This window comes from Schistocerca gregaria, chromosome 5 (assembly GCF_023897955.1).
Source record: "Schistocerca gregaria isolate iqSchGreg1 chromosome 5, iqSchGreg1.2, whole genome shotgun sequence".
Classification (NCBI taxonomy): Eukaryota; Metazoa; Arthropoda; class Insecta; order Orthoptera; family Acrididae; genus Schistocerca; species Schistocerca gregaria.
The window spans coordinates 12968778-12980300 of NC_064924.1; the positions used below are offsets into that span (position 1 = coordinate 12968778).

At 39.5% G+C, this 11523-nt stretch overlaps 1 non-coding gene across 1 annotated transcript; it reads right to left on the reverse strand.

Moving 5' to 3' along the window:
- Window positions 1-5374: 5374 nt before the first annotated feature.
- Trnaa-cgc (transfer RNA alanine (anticodon CGC)) lies at window positions 5375-5447 on the reverse strand. Its single transcript has one exon. It is a non-coding gene; the product is annotated as a tRNA-Ala (tRNA).
- Between the last annotated feature and the right edge of the window lie 6076 nt (window positions 5448-11523).

Sequence of the window (11523 nt, forward strand, 5' to 3'; positions counted from 1 at the left end):
GCTTGGACGATCTCCTCATTCCGGAAGGCACAATAACTCTACACAAGTGTGTACCATGTCCACTTCTACATGCAGTTTGTTTTGTTGGACACAGTGGCGTCTACCAGCAGTACTATGCAACGTGCCACACAGCTCACAGTGTACGAGCATGGTTCAAACAGCACCAGCATCAGTTTACTGTACTCCCCTGGCCACCAAACTTCCCAGATTTAAACCCAGTCAAACATTTGTGAAACCACCACGATCGGGCTGTTCGCGCCATGGATCCCCAACTGAAAAACACAGCGCTGCTTGCCGAGGCACTAGAGTCGGCATGGTTCGACATCCCTGTTGATACCTTCCAGAACCTCACTGCCTCTTTTCCTTCACGCCTCACAACCGCCCACGCTGCGAAAGGTGTTTGTCCAGGCTATCGACAGGTGGTCACGTTAGAGTGACTGGAGCAAGTAGTTTGTACCTGGAACGTCTGTTGGCCAGACAAAGTACATGTGTGTATGGAGTGTGCAAGTAAGATTTATCATGAAAGTTACTGCAATAGTATAACCAGGAGCCTAATTCTTAAATAAGCAGTGTTTAAATGCTACAGAGACTTATTTTCGGTAACACTGACTTCAAAACTATATATTTCAGTTACATATCTTACTTTGGAACTTAGATTACACAGGTCTGCTACCAAAAAAACTGCAAAGGATTTTTTAACATATTCTTATAGATTTTGACATCCCAAAAACAGGAAAAATATTCAAAGAATTCTATCACATAGGTTTTTATGCACATTGCAGCATTGATGTTCATTAGTAATAAACCTATGTGATTTTCTTAATTTAATAATTATTAAAAATTATATGAATTATAATTGATAAAATAAATTTAAATTTAAAAAATTTACAATGTTAACTATTCTTTGTTGCCACTTGCAGGTTTTACCGTGAAATCGTGGGCGCCAGAAGCAAATAAAAGCAATCTTATTGTTCAGTTTTATCGTGTTGCGACAAGTCAAGTAACGATTTCTATCTCGCATGAAATGAAGACAAACTCTCAGTAGACATATTGCTATTCAAGTGAACAGTGCTGTTGTTTCTAGTCATGGTTACATGAAGTTGTGTCATTTCACCAAACAGTTTTTGTTATATTTATGGTGAATACACTATTAAAAGTCAACAGAGAAACGTAAGTGATTTTGTGAGGAAAGTTTATTTTGATTACTTTAAATTAAAACTTGATGATCAAGATAAACCACGGGCGCCACATAAGCTGTGTAGAAGATGCGAAGAAGATCTTCGTTTGTGGTTTAAGGTTAAGAAAAATGCATTTCGATTTGGAATTCCTATGATATGGTGTGAGTTGAAAAGCCACAACTCTGATTGCTACTTCTGTTCAGTTACGTAAAGGGATTCAATTCAAAAAACAAAGAAGTATAAGTTATCCAAACCTTGACTCAGATATACGTCCAGTGCCCCATAGCTCTAAAATACCTATCCCACAGCCATCTTCCAGTTTGGATGAATACCGGGGTCAGTTGGAGGACGAAATTACATTTCCTCCTCAGGGTGACTCAAGCTCAAATTTTTCTTCAGACGAAGATGAAAGGCCTCAACTATTTTCTCAAAGTGAGCTCAATGATCTAGTAAGAGATTTAGGTCTTTCAAAAGATGCAGCCGAACTGTTAGGTTCCAGATTAACAAATAAAAACCTTTTATCATCTGGCTCCTCATTTTCACTGTACTGACACCGAAAAATAGAATTTACCCAGTTTTTCTCAAAAGAGGGAAATTTAGTTTTTTGCAATGATGTGTAAAGACTCATGCATTGCTTTGATATGCGGTATGACTCAGCTGAATGTAGCCTATTCATTGATTCATCCAAAAATTATCTTAAAGTATTATTATTGCTCAATGGAAATAAATTTGCATCGCTTATGATGGGACATTCTGTGCATATGGACGAAAACTATAACGATTTGGCCATTATCCTGGAAAATATAAAATATCAGGACCATCATTGGATGGTTTGTGGTGACTTCAAAATACTCACGATGCTATTGGGTCAACAGGCAGGCTATACTAAATACCCATGCTTCTTATGCTTGTGGGATAGTAGAGCCAGAAAAAAACACTGGACTAAAAATGATTGGCCACCCCGAGAAACTTTAAAACCTGGAGAGAAAAATGTTATCAATACTACTTTCGTACATCCAGAAAACATTTCGTTGCCCCCTCTCCATATCAAATTGGAGTTGATGAAACAATTTGCAAAATAGACCACAGTATGATTGCATCTGTACAGATGGCTCTCAAGCTGAGGTGGGTGTGGGGTACGCCTTCTTCAACTGCTCTAGCGACACGTATCAAACGTTTGCACTGTTGCCTGAATCGTCTGTTTACCCGGCAGAATACTGCCATCATGGAGGCTATTTATTATTCAAAGCAGACTTTATGGCTCACATGAATGCTCACGGACTCACAAAATGTGATGGAGAAACTACATCAACTGACATTTGATAAACAGACTAACAAAGATGTGTTGAATGCCTTAGAGGCCATAAAAGGTGTGTGGACATTGGACATCGACTTCCACTTACATTTGGATAAAAAGGCTTCATGGTATTCTCCATAGTGAAACTGTTAACCAATTCTCTAAGAGGAGTATTGCAAAAGGAGCTTTACTCGCGAAAGTAGAGTAGCAAAGACGATATGAAGACACGTTTCATATCAAATTGATATCAAATTAATTACTTAACTAATTAAACTGATCAATTAATTACCCCTCCCCCTCAACCCATCTGGGATCCCTCCCCCACCACCCTATGGAAATTGGTTTCGCGTAAGAGAAGAGAACTTAACGCTCATGCAGAGCTACATACCGTAGATAGACTTTCTACCCTCGCTCTGTTTGCGGATGGAATAGGAAATTAAATGACTCTTAGTGGTACAGACTACCCTTCACCTCGCACAGTGTGGCGGCTCCCAAAGTATGCATATAGATGTAGACGTAAATTTCGCCTACTTATTAATAAATAAGCCCATCGACTTATAGACACACAAAATTCACAGAAGAATAATGTCTCTTATTTAATGAGAAAACAAAAGATGGAACTTCAAAAATAGCTCTGAGCACCATGCGACCTAACTTCTGAGGCCATCAGTCGCCTCGAACTTAGAACTAATGAAACCTAACTAACCTAAGGACATCAGACACATCCATGCCCGCGGCATGATTCGAACCTGCAACCGCAGCGGTCGCTCGGTTCCAGACTGTAGCGTCTAGAACCGCACGGCTGCTGCTGTCTCTCTCTCAGGAGAAATTAACAGCTCTATAGTCGTCGCAGAGCACACTCCTAAAGCATCAGAGTGTAACGCACATGCATCGTGTGCAGGAAGCGGTATGTGCTGCAGTGGAACAGGACTGGACATGTGGTATTATGTTGCTTAAGGAAGCGGGAGTATTGAGCTGGAGATGTGCTGTTTGTGATTTCGGTCACTCAGTTTGTCTGAGACCAAAGAAAATTTAATACAAGGTGACGTAACCCACCAAACAGGTATTGGATACAATACATGTGGAAGTCAAAGTATACAAGAACAGTTATTTACGAAATACTTCATTTACGAAACATTTACCAAAACAGTCATTTACGAAATACGTTATGTAGTCGCACACATCCATTCTGTTTATCCGAATCCATAAGCTAGCAGTCATCTACAGAAAGTCATTGCAGTTGTACAGGCTGATTGTCCATTTCAACGTCAACCAGTTGTGCTTTAGACTGATTCTTTATATTCCCAGCGCATCCAATTTCTCCTAATATTCACCCTGTTCCTGACCATGGAGTTGCTCATATTAAAGTACTGATATATGACGTCATCCTGTGATCCAGCATATAGCGCTTACATTAAGCAACCGACCACCTACAGCCGCCAATTCTGATTACATCTGCAGTGTGGTACTTTATACTGAAGCAATACGACCCATGACTGTAGGCAGCACCCAGATTTTTTTCTCCCTGCAATACAACTCCTATACAGAACCTAGGTGCTACTATGTTAGCGGAGTGTACCCTTCGCAAAGCACTTGTTATCAGATCGTTTAGAAATCAGCAGAAATGTTAACAACGCTACACTGCTTGGGGATGAAATGATGTTTTTTTAACCCTATGGAAAACTGCTCACGTTGACAGAATGGAGGTACTGTACGTTAATTCTAACCTTTGACACTAGCAAATAACTATTCTCCAACACAGGTCAGGAGGTGATAAGATCAAAGTGTAATCATAACTATCATATTAGGAGCAGACTAAAGTATGACTAAAGCAGGTGAAAAAAGAAGAGAACACATTTATCGATAATGTTGTATTCTCCATAATGTGTGTTAACAGAGTTCTAAAGGTACATCATAAAATAACAACATCTCTTACGACATCGTTGCCCTCGTCAAAAATGTTCTTGCCGTAGCTAAAACAGACCTCTGACACGCAGTACACAAGGAATGAGTAGGTCCATATTTAAAATGAGCAGCAATACGTCTGCAGGGGAAGAATAGTTCCCCCACTTCTTCTTGGAAGCAGGTTGTAAACAGGTGAACATTCTCAGAAGCTCACACAATCAAATGGTGTTCTGTTGCTGCTTTCAGAAGATTTGAAGGAGGCTTAATGCTAGCTGCAACCTTTGCAATAATTTCTTAATGTCTCTTCTGACAGATATTATTCACAAAATCCCTACCCATGGCAGGAAGCACAAACAAGCATTTGGAAAACCACACACCATGTCGAACACATTTGTTACTCGTTACACCCAAATATTTCAGCCCTCCTTCACAATATAAATACATTCTCTTCTCAGTCACAAGAATAAAGGAATCCAGCTTTACTTTGCTTGTCAGAACGTCCCTTAATAGATACAGACCGACCTTTGAAAGATGTCAGCCTTGCATTGTATGATCTGTATTTAGGACGAGTTAACCTAATCACCCACACATTACACACTGAATTACATAACGATACTGATTTCGGAGATGAGTATGAGAGTATCTCCATTCATACAAAACAAACAGTTCGAGCTATAAATATACGTCCCCAACACTCTCAGACAACCACTATGTTACGGACAGCAGTCCTGCTTTCGCATCTCCTCTTACATACAGCCTACTCCAAAGATCCAAGGTGCTGACAGTTCCGCTCACGAGGTCATGACGTCACTTCAGGCCACATATTGGTGGTGTTTAGTGTTTAACGTCCCGTCGACAACGAGGTCATTAGAGACGGAGCGCAAGCTCGGGTTAGGGAAGGATTGAGAAGGAAATCGGCCGTGCCCTTTCAAAGGAACCATCCCGGCATTTGCCTGAAACGACTTAAGGAAAATACAGAAAACCTAAATCATGATGGCTGGAGACGGGATTGAACCGTCGTCCTCCCGAATGCGAGTCCAGTGTGCTAACCACTGCACCACCTCGCTTGGTGGGCCACATATTGTAAATTTGCTTGTAAATGTAGCACATGTAGAGCAGTTGCTCTATTTTTCTGCATGTATGTTTCTCGCAGGATATGCCAAAGACGTATTACAGGTGGATCCAGCACACATTATGCCCAGAATAGGGTTCAAAGGTGTATCAACTACATGTTATCGGTGGCATAGTGCTCGAAACTGATTCCACCCGTGATACGTCCGGGGCAGTGTCTGAAGATGGATTCACCGGCAGTAGGCACATGGTAGGTTTCGAGCGCGGGCGTCTGAAGGTGGATTCATCAGCTTTAGATGCGCCGTCTGGAAGCCTCCGCGAGAAACCGATACACATACATGCAGAAAAATGCTTGTTTGTGCTTCTTGAGAGGGGTAGTGTAGTTATGGATAATATCCGTCAGCAGGGAGGGATGCAAAAATTACTGCAGAGGTTCCAGTTAATATTAAATCTTGTAAGTAGGCTGTTTAGGTTTTCTTATTGGTAACGCCACATTGCGCTCTGTATGAAAAATCACTGGCTGTGCTGTGTGCAGTCAGTGGCTGGTTGGCATTGTTGTAATACTCGCCATTGTAGTGTTGGGCAGCTGGATGTTAACAGTGGATAGCGTTGCGCAGTTGGAGGTGAGCCGCCAGCAGTGGTGGACGTGGGGAGAGAGATGGCGGAGTTTTGAAATTTGTAAGAATGGATGTCATGAACTGATATATATATTATGACTATTAAGGTAAATACACTGTTTGTTCTCTATTAAAATCTTTCATTTGCTAACTGTGCCTCTCAGTAGTTAGTGACTTCCGTAGTTTGAATCTTTTACTTAGCTGGCAATAGTGGCGCTTGCTGTATTGCAGTAGTTCGATTAACGAAGATTTTTGGTGAGGTAAGTGATTTGTGAAAGGTATAGGTTAATGTTACTCAGGGCCATTGATTATTGAAAGTCAGATTACGCTGCGCTAAAAATATTGTGTGTCAGTTTAAGCACAGTCTTGTATAATTTTTCTAAGGGGACGTTTCGTTTGTCGACCCTTAGCCGAGGATACCTCACTGGAAACTTCAGATTTTTTCTTGTAGTTTGTGTAATAAGTGTAGACTTTGTTTATTGCTAGCGCGTAATTGTAGAGAGAATCTCCTTTGTAGTTGTAGTCTTTCATTTTTGTACAGTAAAACAGCTGTGGCATGCATGTAGATTTGCACCAAGTATTTCGCAGCTGCGCTTGCAATTAACTAGATATTATTTTCGGTGCTATGTTAATGTGTTCTCTTATTTTTGCTCTTCAAATTGTGTTTTTCTGTGCAATTAACTAGATATTATTTTCGGTGCTATGTTAATGTGTTCTCTTATTTTTGCTCTTCAAATTGTGTTTTTCTGTGTTGTTGTGTGAAATAGTGTGACAACAATGGCGTGTGAAAAACGTAATACTAGGCTGCAAAGAGAAATGCAACTGAGAAATGGCAGTGAAGACGAAAGCAGTGTGTTAGCGCCACCACGTAATGAATTAACTAATGTTCAAAGTAGTAATTTGGTAATTGTGCATAGGGAAATGGAGCGGGTTGCAAATAATGGTGTAGGCAATGAAACAATTAGTGAACAGGGAAGCATTATCGATCGATCGGTCGGCAACAGCTCGCCTCAGGATTCCGAAATGACAGGACACAATCTTGCAAATACTGTAGATTCAGGTTTTGCGTCCTCACCGTTTTCTCAAATAAGTCAAGACACATTTTCTGTTTTTCAAACTGCGAATATTGCCGGTTCAAATGCATTGCCGAATAGCACTAAGGAACATGTTTCAGACACCAGTGCATTGTTATTACAATTAATGCAACAAATGGGACAAAAGCTTCAAAAGTTAGATACAATTGAACAAAATCTTCAAAAGTTAGACACAACGCTTGAACAAAATCAGAAACAAATGGGACAAAATCTTCAAAAGTCAGACACAATGGAACAAAATCAGAGACAAACACAGCAAAAGCTTCAAACGTTAGACCCAATGGAACAAAATCTTCAAAAGTTAGACGCAATGGAACAAAAGCTTCAAAAGTTAGACACCACACTTGAACAAACACGTGAAGATTTAACTAATGAGTTACATAACATCGAATCGAAATGTCAAAAAGTCTGTAATGACGTAAAAACCCATTTGTGAGCATTTCCAACCTATCTTTTCGCGGCATGAAAATGCATTACAGAATCACGAAGTAGCCATAAAAGAACTGCAAACTATTGTTCATGAAAATCATGAGACCCTGCAAGCTAAAATTGACTCAGTTGCATCTACCGATTCGGTTACGCAACTTGCAAAAACTCAAGCGAACTTAAAGGACACAGTAGATACTCTGAAAATTGGTTCAGAAAGACACACAGAGGAAATAATTTCACTGTCGGATAAAGTAGCCGAACTTTCAGATCAGTTCACTAACTTATCTACAAAGGTAGATGATGATCTGAATGACACAAAACCTGTAGCCTTCACTGACACTGAAGAGTATGAACAAATTAGAAAATTCAAACATAATCAAAATCAAATCAACACACTGTACAAAAGAGAAATCCGGGAAGTACAAGATCAGTTGACGCAGGTAATACAAAAATTACATATTTCAGAGGACACTCGCACCCCAGTACGGGAAGAGGGACATAGCAATACAGAACAACCACAAAGTAATAACAGGGCAATTCGGAAATCATGAAAGAAATTGGCAAGGTACACCGAATTTTGAGATGTAACCGCCGAAACGACGTAACAATGACCGACATGCGACTCGCCGACATGATGATTTTGACTATAAGCTGTTCATTACTACACGTAAATTCAAAACATTTAAGAATTCTGGCATCGACATTCATCCACAAGCGTGGCTTCATCAATTCTCTCATTGTTTCCCCCCCAACTGGTCATTAGAGCACAGATTAGAATTTATGTGTGGCTATTTGGAGAATGAACCAGCTGTAAGAATGCGATCGGTCATTCACGATTGCCACAGTGAAGGAGAATTTTACCATGCCTTCCTCTCAGCATATTGGTCTCAAGCCACACAAGACCGAGTAAAACATGGCATCATAATGATGAAAAATTTCGAACAATCTGAATTTTCAAGTCTTGTGAAATATTTTGAAGACATATTACATAAGTCAGTATCTTTCAAACCCATACAGCCCGTCAGAACTCATCCGCATTTGCTTAATCAAATTGCCTGAACATTCACGGCATATTATTTTGGCAGGCCGTTGCAAAGACGACATTGAAGCTTTTCAGGGACTATTACAAGAATTAAAAATTGACACTGACAATCGCGGAACACGAAAACAGGAACACAACAATTACAGGTCACATCCGTCGCAATTCCGCGATTAAAGAAATAATAACTGGACACGACATTTATTCTGACAACACAAATCGTGACCAAAACAGACACCACCCGTATGACAACCGTTGGCAGAGTAGTAGTAATTACAGAGAAAGATCACCTCTCCGCAGTAGTGACTATCACAGAGACAATCAGAGAAACAGACAATATGGGAACCAAAATAATTATTATCAAGGGAGACAGAATAACTTAAGACGCAACGGTCCAGCGCGCAGTTACGATTCAGGGAGAAATTCTCCACAACGTGACCGACAAGAAATTAATTACAGAAATTACCGACATGGCGACAGACGATATGATCGTAACGACAGACCTGAATTGCATCAGAACTGGCGGGATTCAAACAGAGCAGGGCCCTCTCGGCAAGGTGAATTTGTAGAAGTTAGGTCTCCTAATCTCAACAACGGCGCGCGCCAACAAAGAGACAGACAATGACTCGCACCGCAGGCAGCCGCGTGCGCCGGCTGGCTCAGAGAAAAATAACATAGACGCTAACCTTGAGAATAATTCCAGTATTCTTTAGCGACGTATACCGCATGATAATTGCGTTCAGGTTAACTCTGTGCACTAGGAAGAGTAAAGGATTGCACTACATTTCGCATGTAAAACCGTTTATTGAAAGATAATCTGCTTTTTAACTTTGTCTTTGCCATAAAACATTTCACTTCACATTTCTAGTATGCTTTGTCACACTGAGAAACTGTTAACATGCAACAATGTTTTGAAGTTAACTATCCACTCTAGAACCCAGGGAACATTTTGAACAGAAATTACGAATGCATTGTTATAGTGAACAGATGACACAGTGTTGTTATTTGTACATTCTTGCTTGTTAGTTGCACGATTACGTAACTACTATAAGGCTTACATACTTAGAACATATACTGTTAATGAGGTTTTAATGCAACATTTTGGTTTAGTTGAAAAGACATTCTTTATTTGAAGTACTTTCTGTGAGATTGAAGATGACTTAGCATTTGGTTTCTTTGATAGCTACACGATTATATCACAACGCTACTAATGTGTGACATAATTTACATTGTGCTTTTGCGGTGTATCTGTTTTATATCTGCAGTTTTTCTGAATTCTTCTGGAAAGGAAAACATGTTTTAGTAGTAACTTTGTGGTATAGCTACAATGAGACAGCCTTTTCTGTAGCACAACAATACGTTACAGTACAGTACTTACTTCATCACGGCAATAAGCGTAGTAACTACGATATCTATACGCAAAGCATTTCACTACTGTTTATCATGAGGTCAGTACATTGACTTCTGCAGAACTTAGCTTTCGGAGGACGATAAATACGACACTTCCACAGAGATTATCTTACAACAAGACGCACAGTTTAGTGCTACAGTACGCGTATTTGAGTGACTAATTTTGTACTTAAAACATTTATTTTTAAAGATATTTGAAGTTCAATGATACAAAGGTTTTTCGTGATACATTTCATTCCATTGCTGTAATGTGCAACACCTGAGGATATAATTACATTAATCCTCAGGGGGGTACACGCTTACTTTGTGTATCATGTGTTTGGAAAGCACAAGGAGCCCTAGCTAATATGGTATTTGCTTATACAACTTTACACATCGGTACCATATTTCTCTAACACATAAATTACACAGCTATCTGATCATTTAACTGAGAGAAACAAACATTTTTTGTACTACGTCAGTGACACATGTTTACGCAATTACACAGTTGGGTAACTTCACACTTATATAATTGTATTTCTTCTGTACTTTGTGAACTGTTTATATTATTTCAGAACCATTGTGATACTATGAGAGCTTTGAATGATGTATTTGGTATGGGATCATGATTTTTAAAGTACGTTTGAGGCAGATGACACTTTTGACATGAACAGAGAATTGTTTTAGGTTTTGTAATTATTGGAGGAAACTACGACGATTTTGAGAGTTGACTGAGGTGTTACGATATTATTACGATGACTATGTGTATTATGCTGTTGCGGTATGTTTATGATCAATATGCTGATGCTATATGAGTTATTTGATTATGCTAATATCTGTTATGATAAAATATTGAAGAAGTGTTGACGAATATGTATGTGTGTAATAAGGTAAGGAATAATGAGTAGTGGTTGGGGACTCTGGTTTGTGGAAAAGGATGATGGAAACCAAGAATTGTACTTTAAGAATTATGAAATGTGTGTAAATGCGTGAATGTATTAGAATGTTGTCGAAAATTTTTTGGACGCTGTTATATTTATAGGATTTTATTTTCTACACATTTGTAACCCAAATTCTCAACCTGTGAACGTATTTTTATATGAGACTGCCACTGTAGCGAAAACCGGAGTCGTAAATATTTCGATAAGACAGTTAAGTGACCACCTGCACGTAATGCGTCGTGGGCACCCAGCTGCGCGACAACCACCTGACAAAAGAGAGCCATTAGTGTGTGCCTGTCAGAGGCACAGGTGGAGAGAAAAAAAAAAGAGGCCATTATCCTCGCTATTGACATTCCTTTGTAAAAAGCATCGTAAATACGACACCCTCAAATATGAAAACATGATTACACTGTAGTGTTCTTAATTTATGATATTTACTGAAATGAAATGATGAGAAACGTTTCATGTCCATTGTCTTGCTAGTTGAAAAATTGATTACTGCACTATGAGACGCCATATGGCTAGCGAATGACGTTTCACGCCTTGCTTTGCCTATTTTGTTT